Source organism: Haematobia irritans, chromosome 4 (assembly GCF_050003625.1).
Source record: "Haematobia irritans isolate KBUSLIRL chromosome 4, ASM5000362v1, whole genome shotgun sequence".
In the NCBI taxonomy this organism is placed as follows: domain Eukaryota; kingdom Metazoa; phylum Arthropoda; class Insecta; order Diptera; family Muscidae; genus Haematobia; species Haematobia irritans.
In genome coordinates, this window is record NC_134400.1 from 159,460,155 (window position 1) to 159,486,187 (window position 26,033).

General features: G+C 32.1%; 1 protein-coding gene across 1 annotated transcript in view; it reads right to left on the reverse strand.

The window, feature by feature from the left end:
- The window catches only part of LOC142236238 (U-scoloptoxin(01)-Er1a), a 45,220-nt gene extending 44,113 nt beyond the window's left edge, over window positions 1-1,107 (reverse strand). Inside the window, exon 1 of the mRNA XM_075307503.1 lies at window positions 996-1,107. The gene's annotated coding sequence lies outside the window, so the exon portion shown is untranslated. The remainder of the gene's footprint in view (window positions 1-995) is intronic.
- Window positions 1,108-26,033: the final 24,926 nt, after the last annotated feature.

Consider the following 26,033-nt stretch of genomic DNA (forward strand, 5'->3'; position numbering starts at 1 on the left):
AGATGATAACGAACTTTTTATGGCCCGAATTGGAAGATATGGATGTGGACGATATGAGGTTTCAGCAGGACGGTGCCACTTGCTAACGAAACAATGGCTCTTTTGCGCAACAAATTCAATGGCCGTGTTATCTCACGTAATAGCGATGTCAATTGGCCGCCAAGATCATGTGATTTGACACCGTTGGACTTTTTTCTTTGGGGTTATTTGAAAGAAAAGGTGTACGTCGATAAGCCAGCAACAATTCAAGAGCTAAAGAATGAGATAATTCGGCACATTAACGGCATAGAACCTCCATTATGCCTCAGCGTCATCGAAAATTTGGACCATCGTGCCACCGAGGTCGCGGCGCCCAATTGGCCGATATTTTGTTCCATACATAATTGAATAATACCAATATATAATAATAAAATAAAATTACAATAATTTCCTAAATAGTTTGTGTTTTATTCAAAATCAACATCGGCCCTTGAAATTTTAACCGCCCTTTACCTAAACACAGAAAATTTCATTAAAATTGAGCCACAACATCGTTTATTGTTACAAAGAAACATTTTCATTTAATCTTTGACACCTAATTTTAGGACCACCCTCGTATTATTTTAATATGTATTTTTATTTTGGCAGTCCATGATTTGTGTTTGCGATTTCTTAGTTTTTGTCTTTGAAAATTTGAAAGGATTTTCCTCGAGTTGTTTATAGAATATAGTAGATTGAGTAATGACAGCCTTCGAATTGGAAATGATTTTTTGTCTGTGAAATTCCATGTATATTTATATGAAACTACCGCACTGCGATAATCACATTTTATACAATAACGCAATATTATCATCACTGGATGTTAATGTAGATTATTGATTGTTAAGATCTATTTTGATGTTTTTTTTGTTCTCTTTTCTATCACAATCATGGAATTGTCTCCTCCCAAAAAAATCACTCATTTACCCATGCATCGATTTGTTTATTATTATTTTTTTTTTTTTTTAATTACGCACATTTTTTTTCTCGGTACTCTTGCAGAAAACGATGCTAGTCTTTAAGAGAAGGGTTGAATGAGGGTTGTATTCGATCGTTTTATTCGCGTCTCGCGTGTTACTTCGCGCTTGGTTGTAATGGAAAAGCTAAAAAAATTTGCCAGCATTTTAGTTTTATACCAGTACCATAAACATCGCATCACAATACTCAGCTTCTAAAACCCCAACTCACCGGCAAACAAAAACATTGAGCCAAATGCAAGCATCAGTAGAGACTCAAACAAAAAGCAGAATCATCATGATCGAGTTAATACAACGCTCTGCAGAACATCATCATGATGGATATTTAAAAGTGGCTGTGAATAGTGGGTACTATCGCACAGTGGCATGATGTTGGAGGAGTTCATATGATTAACGTGCATGCAGAAATTTATTTCTTTTCTCGAAACAAAATTTTAGGCCAGAGAAGTTTTCTTTTGTTGTTAAATTGGATTCCTTCTGGCCAAGCAAAGAAGGAAGGTACCATGCCTTTAATAAGAAAAAGAAAACTTCGTTGGCCTAAAATTTCGTTTCGGAAGAATTATGCGTTTGCGTGTTGGCAATATCAATATCTTTCACCCCAAAGAGAGGAAAAGAAGAAGGACACTACTACATGATTATCATTAGCGATTTTGTCGTTAGACACCAATTCGATGTACCGTTATATGAAATTTGTAACGAAAGTTAGAAGTTCAATACACTGGTAGAAAAAGTTTCGTTATATTAATGAAATGTGTCATTAAAATTGAGCCAATGAAACAAATTCATTAATATAACGAAATTGTTCGTTATTATAACGAATTTTCTGTTAGTCAACGAAACGTTTCGTACTATTAACGAACATTTTCATTGTCTTAATGAAAATGTTTCGTTGTATTAATGAAAAATTTTCGTTGGCTCAATTTTAATGAAATTTTCTTTGTGTGTAGCAAATAGTTAACAGGTTGGCTGATAAGTCCCCAGTCTGACACCTAGATGGCGTCGCTAGTATTAAATGCATATTATTTTTATATAGTACCAAGCTTCAAATGATTCGTGTCAAAATTTGACGTCTGTAAGTCAATTAGTTTGTGAGATAGAGCGTCTTTAGTGAAGCAACTTTTGTTATTGAGAAAAAGTGGAAAAAAAAGGAATTTCGTGTTTTGATAAACTACTGTTTTCTGAAGGGAAAAACTACGGTCGAAGCAAAAATTTGGCTTGATAATGAGTTTCCGGACTCTGCCCCAGGGAAATCAACAATATTTGGTTGGTATGCAAAATTCAAGCGTAGTGAAATGAGCACGGAGGACGGTGAACTCAGTGAACGCCCGAAAGAGGTGTTTACCGACGAAAACATCAAAAAAATCCACAAAATGATTTTGAATGACCGTAAAATTAAGTTGATCGAGATAGCAGAGGCCTTAAAGATATCAAAGGAACGTGTTGGTCATATCATATATAGTACCAAGCTTCAAATGATTCGTGTCAAAATTTGACGTCTGTAAGTCAATTAGTTTGTGAGATAGAGCGTCTTTAGTGAAGCAACTTTTGTTATTGAGAAAAAGTGGAAAAAAAAGGAATTTCGTGTTTTGATAAACTACTGTTTTCTGAAGGGAAAAACTACGGTCGAAGCAAAAATTTGGCTTGATAATGAGTTTCCGGACTCTGCCCCAGGGAAATCAACAATATTTGGTTGGTATGCAAAATTCAAGCGTAGTGAAATGAGCACGGAGGACGGTGAACTCAGTGAACGCCCGAAAGAGGTGTTTACCGACGAAAACATCAAAAAAATCCACAAAATGATTTTGAATGACCGTAAAATTAAGTTGATCGAGATAGCAGAGGCCTTAAAGATATCAAAGGAACGTGTTGGTCATATCATTCGTAAAATTAAGTTGATCGAGATAGCAGAGGCCTTAAAGATATCAAAGGAACGTGTTGGTCATATCATTCATCAATATTTGGATATGCGGAAGCTCTGTGCAAAATGGGTGCCGCGCGAGCTCACATTTGACCAAAACCAACAACGTGTTGATGATTCTGAGCGGTGTTTGCAGCTGTTAACTCGCAATACACCCGAGTTTTTCCGTCGATATGTGACAATGGATGAAACATGGCTCCATCACTACACTCCTGAGTCCAATCGACAGACTCAAAAGTCCGCTGGCAAAGTAATGGCCTCTGTTTTTTAGGATGCGCATGGAATAATTTTTATCGATTATCTTGAGAAGGGAAAAACCATCAACAGTGACTATTATATGGCATTATTGGAGCATTTGAAGGTCGAAATCGCGACAAAACTGCCCCATATGAAGAAGAAAAAAGTGTTGTTCCACCAAGACAACGCACCGTGCCACAAGTCATTGAGAACGATGGCAAAAATTCATGAATTGGGCTTCGAATATCTTCCCACCCAGCGCATTCTCCAGATCTGGCCCCCAGCGACGTTTCCTTGTTCTCAGACCTCAAAAGGATGCTCGCAGGGAAAAAAATTAGCTGCAATGATGAGGCCTATTTTGAGACAAAACCGAAGGAGTACTACCAAAATGGTATCAAAAAATTGGAAGGTCCTTGAAGGGAACTATGTTGAATAATAAAAACGAATTTTGACAAAAAAATATGTTTTTCGTTGTTAGACCGGGGACTTATCAGCCAAGTCTCCACCGTGGTGCAATGGTTAGCATGTCCGTCTTGCATACACAAGGTCGTGGGTTCGATTCCTGCTACGACCGAACACCAAAAAGTTTTTCAGCGGTGGTTTATCTCACCTCAGTAATGCTGGTGACATTTTTGAGGGTTTCAAAGCTTCTCTAAGTGGTTTCACTGCAATGTGAAACGCCGTTCGGACTCGGCTATAAAAAGGAGGTCCCTTATCATTGAGCTTAACATGGAATCGGGCAGCACTCAGTGATAAGAGAGAAGTTCACCACTGTGGTATCACAATGGACTGAATAGTCTAAGTGAGCCTGATACATCGGGCTGCCACATAACCTAACCTAACCTTATCAGCCAACCTGTTATATGTACATTGTACATAATTAAAATTTTTTCGCTGAAGAGTGCACAGGCTCATTACAATTTCGTTGTGAATAATAAATATAGATTGTGGGTGAGTTACATTTATGTTCTTTTTATGTATTCAGAAGAAATTTAGTGCAAATTTTTAATCTTTAGTGAAAAATGCCTCGAGAAAGTGCACTTTCAGAGGAAGACAAATTATCTAGGTCCATTCCGATAATTTGTCTTCCTCTGGCAAAAAAATTGGAGAAATTGCATCGGCGACAAATCGACACCGCAATACGATTAGCAATTTGTGAAAAAAATCCCAAAAAACTATGGTTGTGCTAAACGCAGTGGGCGCATTCCAACAGTTGAGCAAAGGACAAAGCGACATATTCGCCAACTTGCTGCCAATGAAAATATGAGCTGCAGAGAAATAAAAGTAGAATTGGATCTGAATGTGACTAGACAACGAATACAGCAAATTATCATGTACGAAATAGAACTAAAATACAAAAATAAAATTTCTAAACCGCGGTTAACACAACACCATAAAAATGCTCGTATTTCTTTTGCTGAAAAATACAAGTTTTGGGACGAAGAGTTCAAAACGGTTATATTTAGCGACGAAAAGAAATTCAATTTGGATGGTCCTGATGGCCATCACAAATATTGAGAAGATTCTCGGTACCCTCGTCAAACATGCTATAAACGCACCCACGGGGGTGGATCTCTTATGGATCTCTATGAACGCAGAGATATATGCAGATGAGTTATATGGTGAAGTTTGGACATTCCAACGAGATAATGCTCCCATCCATGTTGCATGCCTCACAAAAAAACTTTTTTAAGTCTCGTGATATACCTTTACTGGACTGGCCAGCGCTAAGTTCCGATCTAAATCCTATAGAAGATCTCTGGGACATATTATCCGCTAAGGTATTTGCGAAGTCCAAGCAATATACACCGAAAAAAAAGTTTACTATTGTTTACGAAAAATGAACTAACCCATAGTAAGAATGACCATGATTTGGCGCCAAAGATTTTTTTCATCTAAATAAGTTCATGATTTTCTTATAAATAAGTTTATGTATTGCATCGTATTTTAGTTCATTCTTACTACGCTGAGGGAAGAATGTACTTACACTCATTCAAAATATTCCTGCTATCCGGAAAAATGAACAAGTTTTTGGGAATCCTATATTTAGAAATTGGTTTCAAATAAACTATTTATCAGTATAATTTTCAAAGAAGTAAATAAATTGAGGAATTAAAGGTACAACAAGCCTGTATACAACTAAGAAATTGTTCGTACAATATAAGACAATTTTTCATAACTACCAGTATTTTATTTCAAAAAATTATTATTATATTACATAAAACTATGGCTTATGATATACAATAAAAGAAATGTTTTTATTTGTACGCTGTATGTTGTTACTTTTCGGTAGTTAGTAATTGCTTCTTCAAAAGAGTAATATTCTATGTTAGTAGAATGAAACTAATTAATTTCAATTTCCATTTTCTATCCATATGAAAGATATATGCCATAAGTTGCTATTTTCATTTCATTTTTGTCCAATTTCACCGATTTCGCTAGTTTTTGTTGTGTGGATTTGCGTCATAAGCCTCTGAAGTTAAAAAGGTATATAAAATATAAAAATATTATCAAATTCTATGGTATTTTGATCTTTAACTTACAAGAGAATTTTCTTAGAGCAAATAGGGATATCAGCTTAGTTAGCATTAAACAGTAAGAAGATTCCAAAAAATACCATTAGATTTGCTGTCATCCTGCAAATGAAAATTATTTTTAATAAATAGAAATTTTGGCTTTATTACAAATGGACGAAAACTTACCACATTGAAAAAAATTATCCAATTACTACATTAGTGGAATCATATCCATGCACAAATGGGACATTTTTGAAATCCTTCTCAGAATATAAATGAAATAAAAATATTATAAAATTAGATATAATTTCCACTTGTCAATATAGCATTTAGTATTTATGGTGGATATTAAGTTCGAGTTTAGTGGCTAAAATCCCAATTTTTCATGATTAGTTTTCTTTAGAAATACATGGGAACAAAATTGAACCGTTTTTGTGTTCATTTAAAATTTATATCAAATTTTTAGTAATTTGAGGTCGCTGAATCCAAATTTACACTTGTTTTTTTAAGAGCTCGACTTTTTGAGATATACGATTATGTTCAAAATTAAGGCACTTCCGCTATATATATTGGAATAACTTGAAAACGATTCATCATATTAAATTAAAAAAACAGCGTTCTACATAAGCTTAAAAACGATTTATGTTCTTAATCGTGTAATCCATTTAAAGAATATAAACTTAATAAAAAAACTTGTTTCGAGCTATTCTCCATCAAGTTATATTTAAATTTGCATCGAAGGCGTATAATTTTATACTTTTCTTACTGATTTATTTCTGATTTTAGCACCTAAACTCGAACTTAGTACACACCTTAAGGACTCGCTATAACATAAAAATATAGACTCAAAAAATTGTACTGTGATCCAGATGTAGAGTAAATATAGATCATTTTATTACCACTCATTATGAATAGTTTTATGTAAACCAATTTAAAACCGCACTAATTTTAAATTATTAATAGAAATATACAGTTTCTTAATATGTGATTTATTTTAGAGTTATTTATTTTTTTATCAATATAAAGTGTTTTTGTTTTATCTAACATCAAACCATTCACTTATCAGTTTCTAAAATGTTACGAAATAAATGTATTTTTATTAATAAACACAAATACCGCACGCACGCGCACCACGTGTGCGCTTCATAAATGCATCAACAGAACTGAATGCACCAATAAAACTCGAAGACACAAATAGTCATAAAGGACACATATGTAAAGAAAAACAACTCCACACACACACACATGATCCCTTTCTGATCTCGCTATTGCAACAAAACAACTATCACCACAAAAGATACCAACAACACACATTCCATAACATCATCGCAATAACAAACACAAACAAAAAAAAAAAAGATGATGCAATAATTTCATAATTTCTTCTCACTTCAATTTCCAGTATCACGTTTATTGATTAGTTGGTATTCTATCTATAGGATAAGGTAAAATATATTCAAAATTTACGAGGAATCCATAAAAAATTATATACACCCGTCAAGGATTAAATTAACTACTTTTTATTCTACTTTATCTAAAATTTTCAATGTGAGGAAATATACTCCAACTTATAGTAAAAATCGCAATAAGCTGTAGGAAGCCGCCATACGAATCGGTACTGTGGTTAAGTTAATTTTTACTACAAAAATTTTTTTCCATACAAAAAATTTTCTTAGTAAATTGTCCACATTTCGTAGTAAGATTTTTATATTGCCTATGTCTTTTTATAATACAATCAACGATGCATTAACTATTGTATTGGAAATTTATTTAAGGAAAAATCCGTCCCATTTCGTAGTTAGTGAACTAAAAAACATTTACTGAAGTTTTATAAGTTTTCCTTTAGCTAAGTTAATTTTCGCAGTGGTTACGAAAAATGAACTATATTACAGTAAATTTTTTGAACTATGTGGAAGTTAAACTGGTCCTAAAATTAACAAGACACCTTTTTTTCTGTGTAGTTACAACACCCAAAGAACTGAAATCTGCAATTACGGCAGAATGGGATAAAATCGGTATGGCAACTCTGAAAAACTTGGTATGTTCTATGCCTCACCGATTACAGCACAGTCTAATAAACAAGGGCAATACTATATCGTATTAGTTAGTCAAACTATCTTAATTTTATTTTGACATATAACTAAAATATAATTTTACACATATAAATATTTTCTATGACTAAAAATTTAAGTATGTATGTATTTTAAGTATGTATGTAAATTTAAGTATGTATTTTAGTAACGTATAAAATTGTAAATAAAATAAGAAAAAATGTTTTCATTAAAAGTTCTTTATAAGACTAGAACATAAATTTACACGTTGCACATATAATTTTTTGCGGCGGTAGTATTGGTCCAAAATGTCAAATAAAATTCGTTGGTTTTCTAAAGAAATCCCAGAGATATTTCAATGAAATATAAGCAAATCGTGCTTTTTCAATTAGGAGCGTATATTTTGTCAACAAAATCTATGATATTTCTTACGTTATTATTATTCGACTTAATTTGGTGTACCTTTCTGTAGAGAATGAGCTCTGTTTGTGAATACTTTGAAAAACAACAAAATGATTCTTCGAAAGCCAAATGCAGTATGTACAAAAACATTTTTAGTTGTCGATACTCTTCAACACCGTCTTTAATATAATATTTCAGAAATATTCACAAAAAGCAAATGGAATCAAAAGAACAAACAAAATCCAACATTTTAATATTTATTACAGCCAAGGAATTTCATTTTTTACATTAAAACATTGAAGTATTTTTCCTTCATTTATATTAAATTAAGCGCTTTTGCTACTTTTGGGAAAAACCGGTAATGCCGGTTATTTAATTTTTAAAACATCGCCCAACGGTTTTAAAGAATGGTCCCGTTTTTTCGAACCGAGAAAAACCGGTTTTTTGATCACTCTACTAGTTGCACACGACATATACATAAAATAAATTGGAAATATCAAGTACACAGAAGAGTTTTCCAATTATAGTCTTAATTGAGTTTTAAAAAATATTCAATTAAACATTTTATTGATTCAACAAATTTTCCAATTAAAGAATTAATTGAGTTTTAAGAAATATTGAATTAAAAATTTGATTGAATCAACAAATTTTTTAAATTGAAACAAAAATCAATCACAAAAATTAATAGTATCAATTAATTTTTTAATTGGGTCATTTAATTTTTTAATTGACTTTTAACTAATTTTTTAATTGATACTATCATTTCTGTGATTGAAGACATTTCAATTAAAAAATTAATTGGATCAATTAATTTCGTGATTGAACCAGAAAAAAAAACATTTTTATGTGTTTGGAAAAAGTTTGTAACAAACATTGTTTTTTCTTACAGTTTTTTGTATCTCTCAGTAAAGTTCAAATTTGTATCCTCAAATAAATTTGTTTAATACAAAAATGTTATTTTTTCCGTAAATATAAACATGTTTATTCTAAAACCACAGTTAATGTCGTTATTATAAAGAGCTGTTTTTCCAAAGAACGATTTAGTTTACACCGTAAATATATTGGTGCCATACACATCCTAAAATTAGTCTCTTTAAATTGTACGAAACCATTGGGAATAGATTGCAAAATTACATTATTTCCGTTTTTTTTTATTTTTATTGTTTATAAGAAACAGAGAATAAAAGAATCAACTCCCAAACACGGTGATGCGGTCACACTAGGCAAATATTTGACAAAAAAAGTACTCGTTGTCGCACTCAAACCAGAAACATTTTTAGCTGATATTTGGTGTATAAAATAACGAAAGGAGTATTTTCAAAAAACTGTATCCAGATATATCGAAAATGGTCCTGGCAATAAGTTTGCCACTCATTTTTGTCATGATGAAATATAGAACTTTGGATAAATATTTCGTATTTGATTTATTTTTAAAATTTATATACATAAACGGAAATTCATATTTCCGATTTTCGGAAAGGCAAAATTATTATAGCCATCGCCATTCTATGGCAGTGGGTTTAAAAAAGAATACCTATTAGTAACGTACACACTATATTTAGGCCTAGCAAATACACTATACACAGAAAAAAATATCACCAAAATATTTCCAATTAAATAGTTAATTGATGTTGAAATTTTTTTCAATTAATAAATTAATTGGTACAATTAACTTTTTAATCCAGATAGAAACATTAAGTTAATTAAGTCAATGATTGAATATTTTAAAATTTTTAATTAAAAAGTTAATTGATACAATTAACTTTTAATCAAATTCGGAAGATTAAGGCAGTTAAAAAGTGATGAACATTTTTTTAAATTTTTAATTATATTTTTTTTTTAATAATAAATTTTTAATCCAAATAAAAATTCTCAGCCAATTCAGAAAGTAATTGAAAACAGTTACCTTTTTTAATTAATAAATTAATTGAGTTTTGCAATCAACATCAATTAAATTTTTAATTGAATCAATTAAAAAATTAATTGAAATTTGGTAATGAAATCAATTAATTTTTTAATCAAGAATTTTTTCTATGTCCAATTAAAACTGTGATTGATACTATCATTTTCGTGATTGAAGACATTTCAATTAAAAAATTAATTGGATCAATTAATTTCGTGATTGAATCAGAAAAAATTTTTGTTGTGTGTATGTACTCAATAAAAAAAGTGAACGCTACATAGCCTTTAAGCCAATTTAATTCTATTTTAGTTCATGGAATTATTATGTTTTGAGAAAGTTTCCTTCTTTTTAATAATTTTTTGCGTACGTTAATGAATGAATTGAAAAAAAATATAAACAATTTATTAAATTCGTTTCTCCCACCAGATTGTTCAGAATTTCTTAAAATTTGTACGTTTTATCAATAATACGCCCACCGTGAACTTCGTATGGCACAAAAGACATTTTTGAATTTTGAACTCAAATACGAAATTTTCTTTAATAAGTGAAATAAATAATTAAATTTAATAAATTTTCTGGACTTTGTCACCAAAAATATTTACTTATTTTTGTTGAAATCGGCGTGACATCTGAGTGTGCAAAACAGGTTAGTTGATTTTTTCTAAAATTTTCTAAAATAACCAAAATTTTCCTTCCTTGTGGGTTCACTGTTTTTTGGGTGTGCGTAGGATTCTCAAAGAAAATAATAATAACAAGTAAGGAAAGTCTAAAGTGGGGCGGGGCCGACTATATTATACCCTGCACCACTTTGTAGTTATAAATTTATGTATTACCTTCATTCTCTGCGCTCCACAGACTTGGTTAAAATTTAGATAAGGCTTCTATTTGTATAAATTGTCACCCGATTTGTTTTATGTCATAATCTACAATTGACCATCTATCATGACGAGATCTAGCCCATATCCTAGTAAAATCGCCACTGCTAAGTAGCAAAAATTATAAAAATGTCGCCCGTAAGCTTTAGCTTTCACAATTTTTTAGATTTTAAGTTTAGAAATTTTTTTAGGTATTTAAAAAACTTTCCCAAATTGGTTCAGATTTAAAGATATGCCTATGGGAATATAAATTGTTTTATATAGATCCCAACAAATTTGAAGGATTTGAAATGGTATAAAAAATGTTAGTCTACAAAGTACAAACAAAACAATTAGACCTATAAATAGCATAAAAACAAGTAGGGAAAAGGCGGGGCCGACTATATTATACCCTGCACCACTTTGTAGATCTAAATTTTCAATACCATATCACATCCGTCAAATGTGTTGGGGGCTATATATAAAGGTTTGTCCCAAATACATACATTTAAATATCACTCGATCTGGACAGAATTTGATAGCCTTCCACAAAATCTATAGACTCAAAATTTAAGTCGGCGAATGCATTTGGCTGGAACACAATGTTAGTAAAAAACAAGTAAGGAAAGTCTAAAGTCGGGCGGGGCCGACTATATTATACCCTGCACCACTTTGTAGATCTAAATTTTCGATACCATATCATATCCGCCAAATGTGTTGGGGGCTATATATAAAGGTTTGTCCCAAATACGTACATTTAAATATCACTCGATCTGGAAGAATTTGATAGACTTCTACAAAATCTATAGACTCAAAATTTAAGTCGGCTAATACACAAGGGTGGAACACAATGTTAGTAAAAAAAATCTGAAGCAATTATGATTTATCGTTCGATATATATGTGTTAGAAGTTTAGGAAAATTAGAGTCATTTTTACAACTTTTCGACAAATCAGTAGCGATTTTATAAGGAAAATTTTGGTATTTTGACCATTTTTGTCGAAATCAGAAAAACATATATATGGAAGCTATATCTAAATCTGATTTCAAGTAAATTTGGCACGCATAGCTACAATGCTAATTCTACTCCCTGTGCAAAATTTCAACTAAATCGGAGTTAAAAATTGACCTCTGTGGTCATATGAGTGTAAATCGGGTGAAAGCTATATATGGGAGATATATCTAAATCTGAACCGATTTCAACCACATTTGGCACGTATAGCTACAATGCTAATTTTACTCCCTGTGCAAAATTTCAATAAAATCGGAGTAAAAGATTGGCCACTGTGGTCATATGAGTGTAAATCGGGCGAACGACATATGTTATATGGGAGATATATCTAAATCTGAACCGATTTCAATAAAATTTGGCACACTTGACTACACTACTAATTGTACTCCTAGTGCAATATTTCAACCAAATTGGGGTAAAATTCTGGCTTCTTGGACCGTATTAGTCGATATCGGGCGAAAGATATATATGGGAGCTATATCTAAATCTGAACCGATTTCAATAAAATTTGACACACTTGACTATAGTATTAATTGTTCTTCTTGTGCAAAATTTTAAGCAAATTAAGGTAAAACTCTGGCTTCTGGGGCCATATAAGTCCATATCGGGCGAAAGCTATATATGGGAGCTATATCTAAATCTGAACCGATTTCTTCCAAAATCAATAGGGTTCTATTCTGAGCCAAAACACATACTTGTGCCAAATTTGAAGTCCATTGGACTAAAACTGCGACCTAAACTTTGATTACAAAAATGTGTTCACGGACAGACGGACATGGCTATATCGACTCAGGAGCCCACCCTGAGCATTTTTGCCAAAGACACCATGTGTCTATCTCGTCTCCTTCTGGGTGTTGCAAACATATGCACTAACTTATAATACCCTGTTCCACAGTGTGGAGCAGGGTATAAAAATACATTATCGGTCGATATCGGTCTATTCTTGTTTTAAATAGTAATTCACACAGAACATTAGGATGTTGTTTAACGTGGCTCTGCCCGCCAAAATTGGCATGGGGAGTTTTAATGTGGTGGCACGTCGTATTTTAATGACAATAGTATCGTGCGAAAATCACAATTTCGTAATTCTAGGACCATTGTGCATCGTCTAGAAACGCCTATCACAGTCCCAGATTGTCCGTTTGTACTTACTAACAATGGTTGTGAATTTTGTTTACAGTGCTTTGTTTTTCATTCAATGTTTTCGTTTTATTGAGCTATTCAATGAAAGAGCGTAAGGTTTTGTTTTGAATTATTCGACTCATCTAGTCCCCCAAAACATATTAATGATGACAACAATAATGACGTTCATACTTGTCGCTCTCTCTTTCTCTCTCTCTCTCTCTCTTGAGGCGCACTCTGCTCTAATTATGTTTTATTTGGTGAGAGTTAGTTAGTTTTTTGTTTGTTTTTCAATCGTTTCACATTATTTTGAAGGTTATCATGCCGAGAGGAGGCTTTATCACATTGCAAACCTTCTTCAAAACGTTTTATTAACGGTATTACTAATATTTATTATTAGCAATATTTTATAGGTATTTTTTATTGAGTGAACCATTTTATCAATGATTGCCAAATATTGAATAGGTATTAATAAAAATGGCAAAAATTTATAAATTAATTGAGTACCACATCAATCAATTGTCTGTGTTTTAATAAAAGACTGAAGCAACAAACTTTGTACTGTTTATTACATTCAAGATGTAACAAAAGACTTAAGACACATACACACGAGAGTGATAAAGAGGCGAATATAAATGTATATGCTGCACTACTATATACATTAATATTAAATATAAAGAGGTATTTAAAGCATGCACTATAAGTAAGGCGTAGAAGGTTTAGCCTGCAATTCATAGCGTCGTATACAGCGATGCAACAACGAACTTTTATTTTTGGCCTAAATTTTTCCATCATTGGACCAAAATTCTCTTAGGCGGACTAATTCTCGAATTTCACAGAAAAATGTCTTTAACAGTCAATTTATTGTTATAGAGAATTCCCTTCGTTAATTTTACGAAAGATTCTTCATTATCTGTTCTTTGTAATTTCTTCATTAAAACAATGAATTTTTCATTGATTTTCGTAAATTGTACGAAAAAGTTTTTACAAATATGCAATGTCTATAAAATTTTCTACATTAAGTTTACTTCGTGAAAAATTCGTACTTTCAACAAACATTTCTTCATCTTTGATAATATTTGTGAAGAAGTTTATACGAATTTATCAATATTTTTCACGAAGCATACAGCCTTAAAACTTCTTCATAAAAGTACGAAAATATTTCTTTGAAATTACAAAGAAATTGCTATACAATTGGTTATACGATAAAATAGTAACCTTTTTACATAAAAAAGTATGACCCTTTTTCGCAAAAGTTACGAATACTTTTCGTAGAAAGACCAAACTTTGTCATACAATTACGAAGAAAAATTCTGTTAAAAGAATTGAGTATTTCGTTTTTTTTTTACGAAAAGTTACTTTTGTTGTAAAATAATGATAAATTTCATTCTTTTTACGAAGAATCTTTTTTCGATGTACTTGTACAAAACCAAAGTAAAACAGAAAGGATCAATATAAATTCAGTATATACTTTAACATACACTTAAAGAAGTATTCCCGTGAGTACAAAGATTTCTGGTCCTTAAAATGCGAATAAACTTCGGCTCAAAAATAGGAATCCTGAAAAACGAAAATTCTATAGTAATAATGTCTTTAAAATTGGCAATAAATTTTAAAAATTATAATTTTGCTAACTTCTTATGAAAATTACATAAAAGAATTATTCTTCCCAAATTTAACCTTTTTTTCACCAACATCATTTTTCATATAACTACAAACCCTTAATCCTATTTTTCAAAACGACTTCATTGAAAACTTCATCGACTTTTGGACAAGGAAAAAACTTTATATGAGAGAAATGAAAAGAAATATTTGGCTTCAGGATAATATTTATACCCTTCACCACTACTGTGGTACAAGGTATAATAAGTTTGTGCATTTGTATGTAACGCCAAGAAATAATAGTCATAGACCCATCTTTTAGGAAACCGATCGGCTTAGAATTAAATTCTGAGTCGATTTAGCGATGTCCGTTCTCAATTTTGGCATGGGGTCTTTCTTCGGGTCAAAGACAATCGCTATTGATTTTGGAAAAAATCGGTTCAGATTTAGATATAACTGCCATATATATTTATCACCGATTTGATCATAATTCACTTATTTATGAACCGATCTTCTTCAAATTTCGTATATCTGAATGTTTTGTCGGTCACGTAAAACCTGCAAAACATCAGCTAAATCGGTTCAGATTTAGATATAGCTCCCATATATACCTTTCGTCCGATTTGGACTTATATGGCCTCAAAAGCCAGAATTTTGCCCTGATTTGATTTAAAATTTGCACAAAGTGTACGTTTTATAATATGGTTAACTGTGCCACATTTGGTTGAAATCGGTTCAGATTTAGATATAGCTCCCATATATACCTTTCGTCCGATTTGGACTTATATGGCCTCAAAAGCCAGATTTTTGCCCTGATTTGCTTCAAATTTAGCACAAGGAGTACGTTTAATAATATTGTAAACTGTGCCAAATTTGGTTAAAATCGGTTCAGATTTAGATATAGCTCCCATATATATCTTTCGTTTGATTTGCACTTATATGGCTTCAAAAGCCAGAATTTTGCTCTGATTTGATTCAAAATTTGCACAAAGTGTACGTTTAATAATATGGTTAACTGTGCCAAATTTGGTTGAAATCGGTTCAGATTTAGATATGGCTCCCATATATACCTTTCGTCCGATGTGAACTTATATGGCCTCAAAAGCCAGAATTTTACCCTGATTTGCTTCAAATTTTGTAAAAGGAGTGTGTTTAATAGTATGGTTAACTGTGCCAAATTTGTTTGAACTCGGTTCAGATTTAGATATAGCTCCCATATATATATTTCGTCCGATTTGCACAAAAGCCAGAGTTGAAGCCTGATTTCCTTCAAATTTTGTATATACACCCTCACAAAAAATCGCTTCTGTAACATATACTCCCAAACATATTTTGCTTCAAGCATATACATTTTTTGGGTATTGCCCAAACATTTATATGTTTGATCTCTACCAATATATAATATGTTTGAAAGCATATTGGTCTAAACAATATATGTTTGGGTAGTCTAAGTTCCAAACATTTTGTATTTTTGCATCCAAATTCAATAATGTTGTCTTCCAAAAAACAATATGTTATTATGTGACCATATAATATGTTTGGAAGCATTTTGCACCCAAAAATATTATATGCTTAAAAAAAATTCTCCCAAACAATATTGTGCTCAAAATTTTATTTATATATTTACAATCATAATGAATTATGAAAATAAACAGGTAATATAGGTGCTAACAACATAGGTTTTCGACCTGAATGCTCAAAATTTTGTTTCTGCCCAATTGTATATTCCCCGACATCTTTCTCACTTCCACGAGATTTTTTAGTTCTTAGCACATTTTTCTGCAATACAAACATTGTAGAAGAAATTATTCAATTTTATGATTTTTTTATTTTAATTTTACCTTTTGCCGGACGGGGATTCGAACAGCGGACCACACAGTTTGTAAGGATCAAAGAAGTAGCTGATAAATTGCCCAAGGAAATATAAAATGTTAATTTTGTAATAACAAGCAACAACCACCAACTTAATTCAATATCGCTCCCTGTTAAATAGCGCTCCAAGCTACTAAACACATATATGTTTATAGGCTATTTCTAAATTAATATATGTTTGCATTCAAGCATATTATATTTACAAACATTTTATGTCCGAAACATAATATGTTCTAACATATTAACATATATGTCCCAAACATGTTATGCTTGTTTATGAACATTATATGCTTGCACTCAAAAATATTGTGTTTAAAAATTTGTGTTCCAAACATATAATGTTTATAGCCAAACATATGAAAAACAGTGTTTTTAAACCGTGTATACGCCAGAGTTGAGTAGAATGTTTCATATTTTAGACCCATTTTCAATGGGAGTTTCCCTCAGTTGACTCGATAGTTTCCACAGAGAAAATATTTAATATGTTTTTTGATCTAATTGGTTCAGATTTCGTAGTCATATTTCACACTGTAATACCACACTTTCCACAAAACGGTCGAGTTTTAAATAAACTAGGCCAAATAATATATCACAACCCACAATTGACCACATATAATGCCGAGATTTAACCAATATCCTTGTAAAAGCGCCACTGTAGCAAAAATTTTAAATATTACTTAAATTTTCCATTATCTCGAATACATATTTCTCGCTCGATAAATCGTAAATATTATTTCGTACAATTGCATTAAAATTGCGCTAGCCTTATATTTCCCATATTTTGTAACTAACATTGTGTTTCATCCCAGGGTGTTAGCCGATTTAAATTTTAATTCTAGAGATTTTATAGAAGTACAAAAAATTGTCTCCATATTGTATATAAATTATATAAATATTTCTAATAAACACCTTCATAATAACTCTCAACAAATTTGAAGGAGCTGAAATGGTAACACAAATTTTACATAGTGGTGAAGGGTATAATATAGTCGGCCCCGCCCGACTTTAGACTTTACTTACATGTTTTTCAGTGCTTTTGACAGAGCCCCAATATAAATGGACCCCCTGTTTCACATCTAGAGCCTGGTATAGTGTCTATGTACCATAGACCGAGCACCCCATTCACCTACTTAAGAAAATAGAATCGGCATTTTTCCATATTCTCGTACACACATAGGAAAAAAGAAACATTAAATTTATTAAGTCAATGATTGAAAATTGTTAATTAAAAAAATAATTGATACAATTAACTTTTTAAACAAACTCGGAAGACTAACGGCCATTTCCATGAAGCTTCATTAAGCTTTAACTCTCTCTGGTTAAATTTAACTGAAAAATTTTCAGCAGTTAAGTTTTTAATTGGCGTATGGAATATGCATCAATCTTTTGTTGTTATTGCTCGTGCGTATCCTTGGTATTGGGAATTTATGCTGGGTTAGAATTGGATTAGAGTCCATATGTTTAATACAAACTGCAAAAATAATTTTAAACTAAACTAAAGCTAGTTTTTCTTAGAATATTTCATTGATATTTTACATTGTATTTGTGTTCATAGTTATAAAATTCGATCTAACCAAAATGCCGGAATTTCTCTTCTTTAATTCGAATACGAAACTTTGATTTGCGCGAGATATACATGACGTTGATTTTATTACATCACTTTTGTCATTGACCATTTTTTCACTTTTTAAATGTCAATTGGTCTCGTTTCATCTCTTTGGACCACTTGCCAATGGTCATTCTATGCAATCACTTCAGATTGAACCAATTTTTATTTAAACCATGCTGTTTAGCATTCTTTATATCTATGATTTCGGTCTCTGTCTTTTCATATCGTTGTGTTTTCTGTATTTGTAATGTCAAATAGCACCAGCAAGTGTTGCATGTTAGCACATTTGTTCACATTTTTGGGATATTAAGTTTGGTATCTATAGTAGAATGGTTCAACTTTTTTCAAGTCGAATAATACATATTGTACATCTGCTCAATGAATGCTGGACAGTAACTGAGTTGAATTTTTTGTTTTTTTAATCGAAAAGAGCTTCTGTGACATAAAGATGTGTTATACGATTTGAATTTTATTGAGCATAATAATAAACTATTTTTCACATTGAAAAAATATTTTCGTAAGTAAAAAGATGTCATGTTCAAACCAGCAAAAAAGAGCTTCCAAAAAAGTAGTTTGGATACCCAATTTGTGATCCGGAAGTAGTGCAAACTTGGACCATCTCCAATGAATTTTACATGGGCTTGTCATAGGACGGAAGTACTCCAATTTTGGATCCTTTGCATTGCTTTAGAAGTTGTGCCTTGCAAGTTCATGTGGATAAAGAAATTAAAAAAAACTCAAAAAAAATCTCTTTTCCAACTTCACTTTTTTATCAGTAGTTTTTGTTACACCTTTATTTTTTTTATTATCTAATTTTTACAAATTGAAAAACTTCTTCGCTTCCACCGGGGGTTGAACTTGGGTCTGTTGGCACCATAACAGAACGCCCTAGCACACTCAGCCACAAACGTTATTGAACATTGAATATGAACCTAATATGACCCCATGGCATGACATTCTAACTACTTCCTGAGATGTTCTTTATTATTATGAAAGAAAAAAAGAAAAAACCCTGGTTCAAATTTCACCAGTAGCACTGGTTTCATTAAATATCTTTCTAAAAAATATTTTTTTATGTTATACATCGTTTTTATTTTGTGTTTTCCATAAAAAATTAACAAAAAATTACAAATTATCGTATTTGCAAAACCTTCTCAAAAGAACCCAGCAAAAAATGGAGCACTATTTCAGCAGGATTGTAAGGGAGAGATGCAGTACCAACTGCTTACGAAACAACCGAATCCTCGATGATATTTGTGGGCGATGTCCTGATTTAGAGCAGCTTCTACATAGCGCTGATATAACTGCTCATTTCAATAACAATATTGCTCAGAAGTGAGCAATATTTTTATTGGTATGAAGGAAAACAGCACTACTTTTCGTGCATCTATACTGCATGAACTGGTTGCAATAACGTCAACGAATGATCATAAACTAATTTGATTATTCGTTTACGTTATTGCCACCGATACATGCAGTGTGGATGCACTGCCTACTTTATTGTATAACAAAAAGCGCAACTAAATTTTACTGCTGAAATATTTTTTGCTGGGAACTTCCATGGAAGTGAAGAAGTCAAATGGCACAGGTTCAAATCCCAGCGGGGATGAATTTTTAATTTTTATTTTTTTTATTATTTTTTTCTTTTTATTGATTTTCTATTCTTGTTTTGCGAAATTTAATTGTCCAAAACTTACATTTTCACTTAAAACTGCCTAATTCTTTCTAAAACTTGTCCAAAAGGACTGCATCGGAAGCGGAAAAAATCGATAGGGCATCCCGGGATGCGCTTTAAAAGAAATGTTTGTGTTCTTGTCCAAAAGGACTTCAGCGGAAATGGAAAAAACTTCATGGGGATTCCGGAAAGCGCTTTAAACGAAATGTTTGTGGAACAACTTCCAATTTACCCCCGTAAAAAAATTATGTGTGCAACGTGTAAATTTATGTTATAGTCTTATAAGAACTTTTATTGAAAACATTTTTTTTCTTATTTCATTTACACTTTTGTACATTACTAAAATACAAAAATTAAATCTTTACTTAACGTTTGCTTTTATAGAAAATCCATACTTAAATTTTTAGTCATAGAAAATATTTATATATGCAAAATTATATTTTAGTTATATGTCAAAATAAAATTAAGATAGTTGGATTAACTTATACGATATAGTATTGTCCTTGTTTATTAGAACTTGCTGTATAGAACATACCAAGTTTGTCAGAGTTGCCATATCGATTTTTTCCCATTCCGCTGTTATTCCAGACTTCAAATCTTTGGGTGTTGTGTATTGCTTGGACTTCGCAAATACCTTATGGGATAATATGTCCCAGAGATCTTCTATAGGATTTAGATCGGGGCTTATCGCTGGCCAGTCCAGTAAAGGTATATCACGAGACTTAAAAAATTTTTTTTTTGTGAGGCGTGCAACATGGACGGGAGCATTATCTTGTTGGAAAGTACAAACTTCACCATATAACTCATGTTCAAAATCTATTAAATTGTTCTCCAATAAATCGACATATATCTCTGCGTTCATTTTAGTGGGGACAAAACATATTTTAGATTTTTCTCGTGCACCATAAGAGTTCTACCCCCGTGGGTGCGTTTATAGCAAGTTTGACGAGGGTACCGAGAATCCCGCCAATATATGTGATGGCCATCCGGACCATCCAAATTGAATTTCTTTTCGTCGCTAAATATAACCCTTTCGAACTCTTCGTCCCAAAACTTGTATTTTTCAGCAAAAGAAATACGAGCCTTTTTATTGTGTTGTGTTAACCGCTGTTTAGGAATTTTATTTTTGTAGTTTAGTCCTATATCGTACTTGATAATTTGCTGTATTCGTTGTCTAGTGGCATTCAGACCCAATTCTACTTTTATTTCTCTGCAGCGTGCATTTTCATTGGCAGCAAGTTGGCGAATATGTCGGTTTGTCCTTTGGTCAACGGTTTGTGGGATTTTTTTTTTTTTAATTGCTAATAGTATTGCGGTGTCGATTTGTCGCCGATGCAATTTCTCCAATTTTTTTGCCAGCTAGGTCCATTCCGATAATTTTTCCACGTTCTTCTTCTAAAAGTTCACTTCCTCGAGGCATTTTTCACTAAAGATTAAAAATGTTCACTAAATTTCTTCTGAATACATAAAAAAATTTAACTCAGGTCCATTCCGATAATTTTTCCACGCTCTTCTTCTGAAAGTTCACTTCCTCGAGGGTGATAAACATCGTTAAAAAGTAAAAATTTAAGTACCGTTATTTTCATCCAGAAGAGAAATGAAACAATTTTTGCACATATATTTATTTTACAGAGGTATTTTGCTGGGAAATGGGGGGATGTTAGGTTAGGTTAGGTGGCAGTCCGATGTATCAGGCTCACTTAGACTATTCAGTCCATTGTGATACCACATTGGTGAACTTCTCTCTCAGTGCTGCCCGATTCCATGTTAAGCTCAATGACAAGGGACCTCCTTTTTATAGCGGAGTCCGAACGGCGTTGCAGTGAAACCACTTAGAGAAGCTTTGAAACCCTCAGAAATGTCACCAGCATTACTGAGGTGAGGAGCAGAAATCGAACCCACGACCTTGTGTATGCAAGGCGGGCATGCTAACTATTGCACCACGGTGGCTCCCTGGAGGGATGCAAATTTCAAAGATTCGTGTTTAAATTTAGTACAACTATTTTTAAAAGCAAATATTATGTACTCTCTTATAATTGTAGTTTTTAATTTTATAAACCCTCAAAAAAAATCACTTCTCTAACATATGTTTTAAATATATTTTGCAGGAAGCACATATATTATTAAATATTGCCGAAACATTATTATGTTTGTTTTATGTGAACACATTATAACATATGTTTGGAAGCATTTTGAGCCCAAAAATATTTATGCTTGGAAGAATTTTCCCCAAAGAAGATTGTGCTCATCCCTCACATAATTTTCACTTCCACGAAATTTTTTAGTTCTTGGCACCTTTTTCTGTAATACAAATAATGTTGAAGAAATTATTCAATTTTATACATTTTTAAAATTTTACTTTTCGCCTGGACGGAGAATCGAACCGAGGACCATATAGTCTGTATGCCAACACACTATCCACTGGGCTACGTAGCTGTTATAGTCACCAATAGACAATTATCGTTATAAGTTACATTTATATAGCATAGTTTGCAGCGCCCACGAGCCCATGCAAACATAACATTATTTAACAGAAACATACATTTGTTGGCCACTTGGAGCAGTGGTTAGCATGTCTGCCTTACATGCAAAGGGTCGTGGGTTCAATCCTTTTTGTTAATTTAACATTTATATTTATACTATATTAAATTTTTATAATGCAACTTCGAAATTTGTGTTATTAAAGATTTAAAATCAGAAACAGTGCTTGATATAAACGAAATGGACTGAGCTTTTGGATAAAATATTAATTTTTATTGCAAAAATAACAATTTTGTAACCAAAACCTGCTTTTGGTATAAAAGTTTGAAATTTTGGACGGAATTCAAAAACTCTAACTAAAGAAGAACGTGGAGTCGAGTATAAACATACATAAATAATTTTATAATATACAAATAAATTTATTTAGGCGTGAACAGTTTTTTACTAGCATTTAACACCATTTTAATGTTTTGTACTTAATTTCATTTTTTTACCTTTAAGGCCGGTATTATGTTGGTATTATCGCTTTAAAATTACCCTGTTTTGCCTTTTTATACCCTGCGCCACACTGTGGAACAGGGTGTTATAAGTTAGTGCATATGTTTGCAACACCCAGAAGGAGACGAGATAGACACATGGTGTCTTTGGCAAAACTGCTCAGGGTGGGCTCGTGAGTCGATATAGCGTTGTCCGTCTGTCCGTGAACACATTTTTGTAATCAAAGTCTAGGTCGCAGTTTTAGTCCAATCGACTTCAAATTTGGCACAAGTATGTGTTTTGGCTCAGAATAGATCCCTATTGTGTGCAACGTGTAAATTTATGTTATAGTCTTATAAGAACTTTTATTGAAAACATTTTTTTTCTTATTTCATTTACACTTTTGTACATTACTAAAATACAAAAATTAAATCTTTACTTAACGTTTGCTTTTATAGAAAATCCATACTTAAATTTTTAGTCATAGAAAATATTTATATATGCAAAATTATATTTTAGTTATATGTCAAAATAAAATTAAGATAGTTGGATTAACTAATACGATATAGTATTGTCCTTGTTTATTAGAACTTGCTGTATATTGATTTTGGAAGAAATCGGTTCAGATTTAGATATAGCTCCCATATATATATTTCGCCCGATATGGACTTATATGGCCCCAGAAGCCAGAGTTTTACCCTAATTTACTTAAAATTTTGCACAAGAAGAACAATTAGTACTATAGTCAAGTGTGCCAAATTTTATTGAAATCGGTTCAGATTTAGATATAGCTCCCATATATATCTTTCGCCCGATATGGACTAATACGGTCCCAGAAGCCAGTGTTTTACCCCAATTTGGTTGAAATTTTGCACAGGGAGTAGAAATAGCATTATAGCTATGCGTGCCAAATTTTGTTGAAATCGGTTCAGATTTAGATATAGCTCCCATATATAGCTTTCGCCCGATTTATACTCATATGGCCACAGAGGCTAATTTTTTGCTCCGATTTAGTTGAAATTTTACACAGGGAGTAAAATTAGCATTGTAGCTATGCGTGCTAAATTTGGTTGAAATCGGTTCAGATTTAGATATAGCTCCCATATATATCTTTCGCCCGATATGGACTAATACGGTCCCAGAAGCCAGAGTTTTACCCCAATTTGGTTGAAATTTTGCACAGGGAGTAGAATTAGCATTGTAGCTATGCGTGCCAAATTTGGTTGAAATCGGTTCAGATTTAGATATATCTCCCATATATAGCTTTCGCCCGATTTACACTCATATGACCACAGAGGCCAATTTTTAACTCCGATTTAGTTGAAATTTTGCACAGGAAGTAGAATTAGCATTGTTGCTATGCGTGCCAAATTTGGTTGAAATCGGTTCAGATTTAGATATAGCTCCCATATATAGCTTTCGCCCGATTTACACTCATATGACCACAGAGTCCAATTTTTGACTTCGATTTAGTCGAAATTTTGCACAGGGAGTAGAATTGGCATTGTTGCTATGCGTGCCAAATTTTGTTGAAATCGGTTCAGATTTAGATATAGCTCCCATATATATGTTTTTCTGATTTCGACAAAAATGGTCAAAATACCAACATTTTCCTTGTAAAATCGCCACTGCTTAGTCGAAAAGTTGTAAAAATGACTCTAATTTTCCTAAACTTCTAATACATATATATCGAGCGATAAATCATAAATAAACTTTTGAGAAGTTTCCTTAAAATTGCTTCAGATTTAAACGTTTCCCATATTTTTTTACTAACATTGTGTTCCACCCTAGTGCATTAGCCGACTTAAATTTTGAGTCTATAGATTTTGTAGAAGTCCATCAAATTCTGTCCAGATCGAGTGATATTTAAATGTATGTATTTGGGACAAACCTTTACATATAGCCCCCAACATATTTGACGGATGTGATATGGTATCGAAAATTTAGATCTACAAAGTGGTGCAGGGTATAATATAGTCGGCCCCGACCGACTTTAGACTTTCCTTACTTGTTCTTTAATAATTCATTTTAAAGAAAATAAACTTTTTCAATTGTTTTAGCTGCAAAACTCGAACTTAATGCCCGCTTTTATATTTGAAGGTGTCCGTCAACTCCTTCTGGACTTCTTATTAATAAAGAGGAACTAAACTTTGTTTTATACATTTTACTGTTTATTTACTATTTCCGCCTTTTTTCATTTTACTGTCCCAACTCTATAGTATAGTGCCCTTTCGTTATTTTTAAGAAGATCCTTTTGTAATTTTTGTATATTTGCCACCGTTTTTTTAATTTCCTTTGCCTGAATATTTTGACTTACTCCTCGTACGTTCCGATATCTTTTAACGAACCAAGAAAAAAAAATTGTGCCCATAATGCCAAAATGATAAACAAAACACATGTCCACACATACATAAAATTGTGCTCTCAAGGCGAAAACACATGCTGTTTTTTTTTCAAATGTCTATTCTCTTGGTTCCGAATGTCTATTCTCTTCACTACGAATACTCATTCTAATATTCAAATTAAATAATATTTAGACTTAAGCATATCAAATTTTAGGCCTTATCATAAAACAGTTTTCCGAAACAACATACAAGCGGTTTCACAGAAATTGCTCTCATTTGATTCTCTCGCTGTGTTATGTTGATATCTTTCGTCAGCCCTCCGGCTTCCATCTCTATTTCTTTCTTTATACTCTCTCTCTCTCTCTCTCTTTCGCTCCCTGAATAAAATATCACAACATCTATATGCTTACTCGAAAATTGTAAATTTATATATGTTTACATTCACACGTATTATTTTTATGAAACATTCATGTCCCAAACATAATATATTCTAACACATTGACGTATGTGTCCCAAACATTTAATGATATCTTAGGAACGTTACATGTTTGCACTTAAATATACTGTGTTTAAAAAATTGTGACCGAAACACATTTTGTTTACATCGGTACATATGGAAAACATATTTTTCTAACAATGTGGGTGTAAAACCTAGACCAGACATGTCCTGTTTTAATATTGTATTTTAGTTGACTGATTCAATGATATTAATGTGATATAGAATTATCTACATTTGATATATAAACAATTGTTCTAAATGCTACCCTGTACCTATTGTAGTACACCCAAAGAAAACAAATACTTTCCTCTGGAACGAAGTTTTAGATAAACGAAATTTCCATTTAATTCAAAATATTTCCTTCTAGAACAAATAAATGTGAAATTATAACAAACCATCCAATGAGTGTTTTTTTTTTTACCACAAAAGAAAACTTCGTTTGTCTGAAATTTCGTTCCTCACAA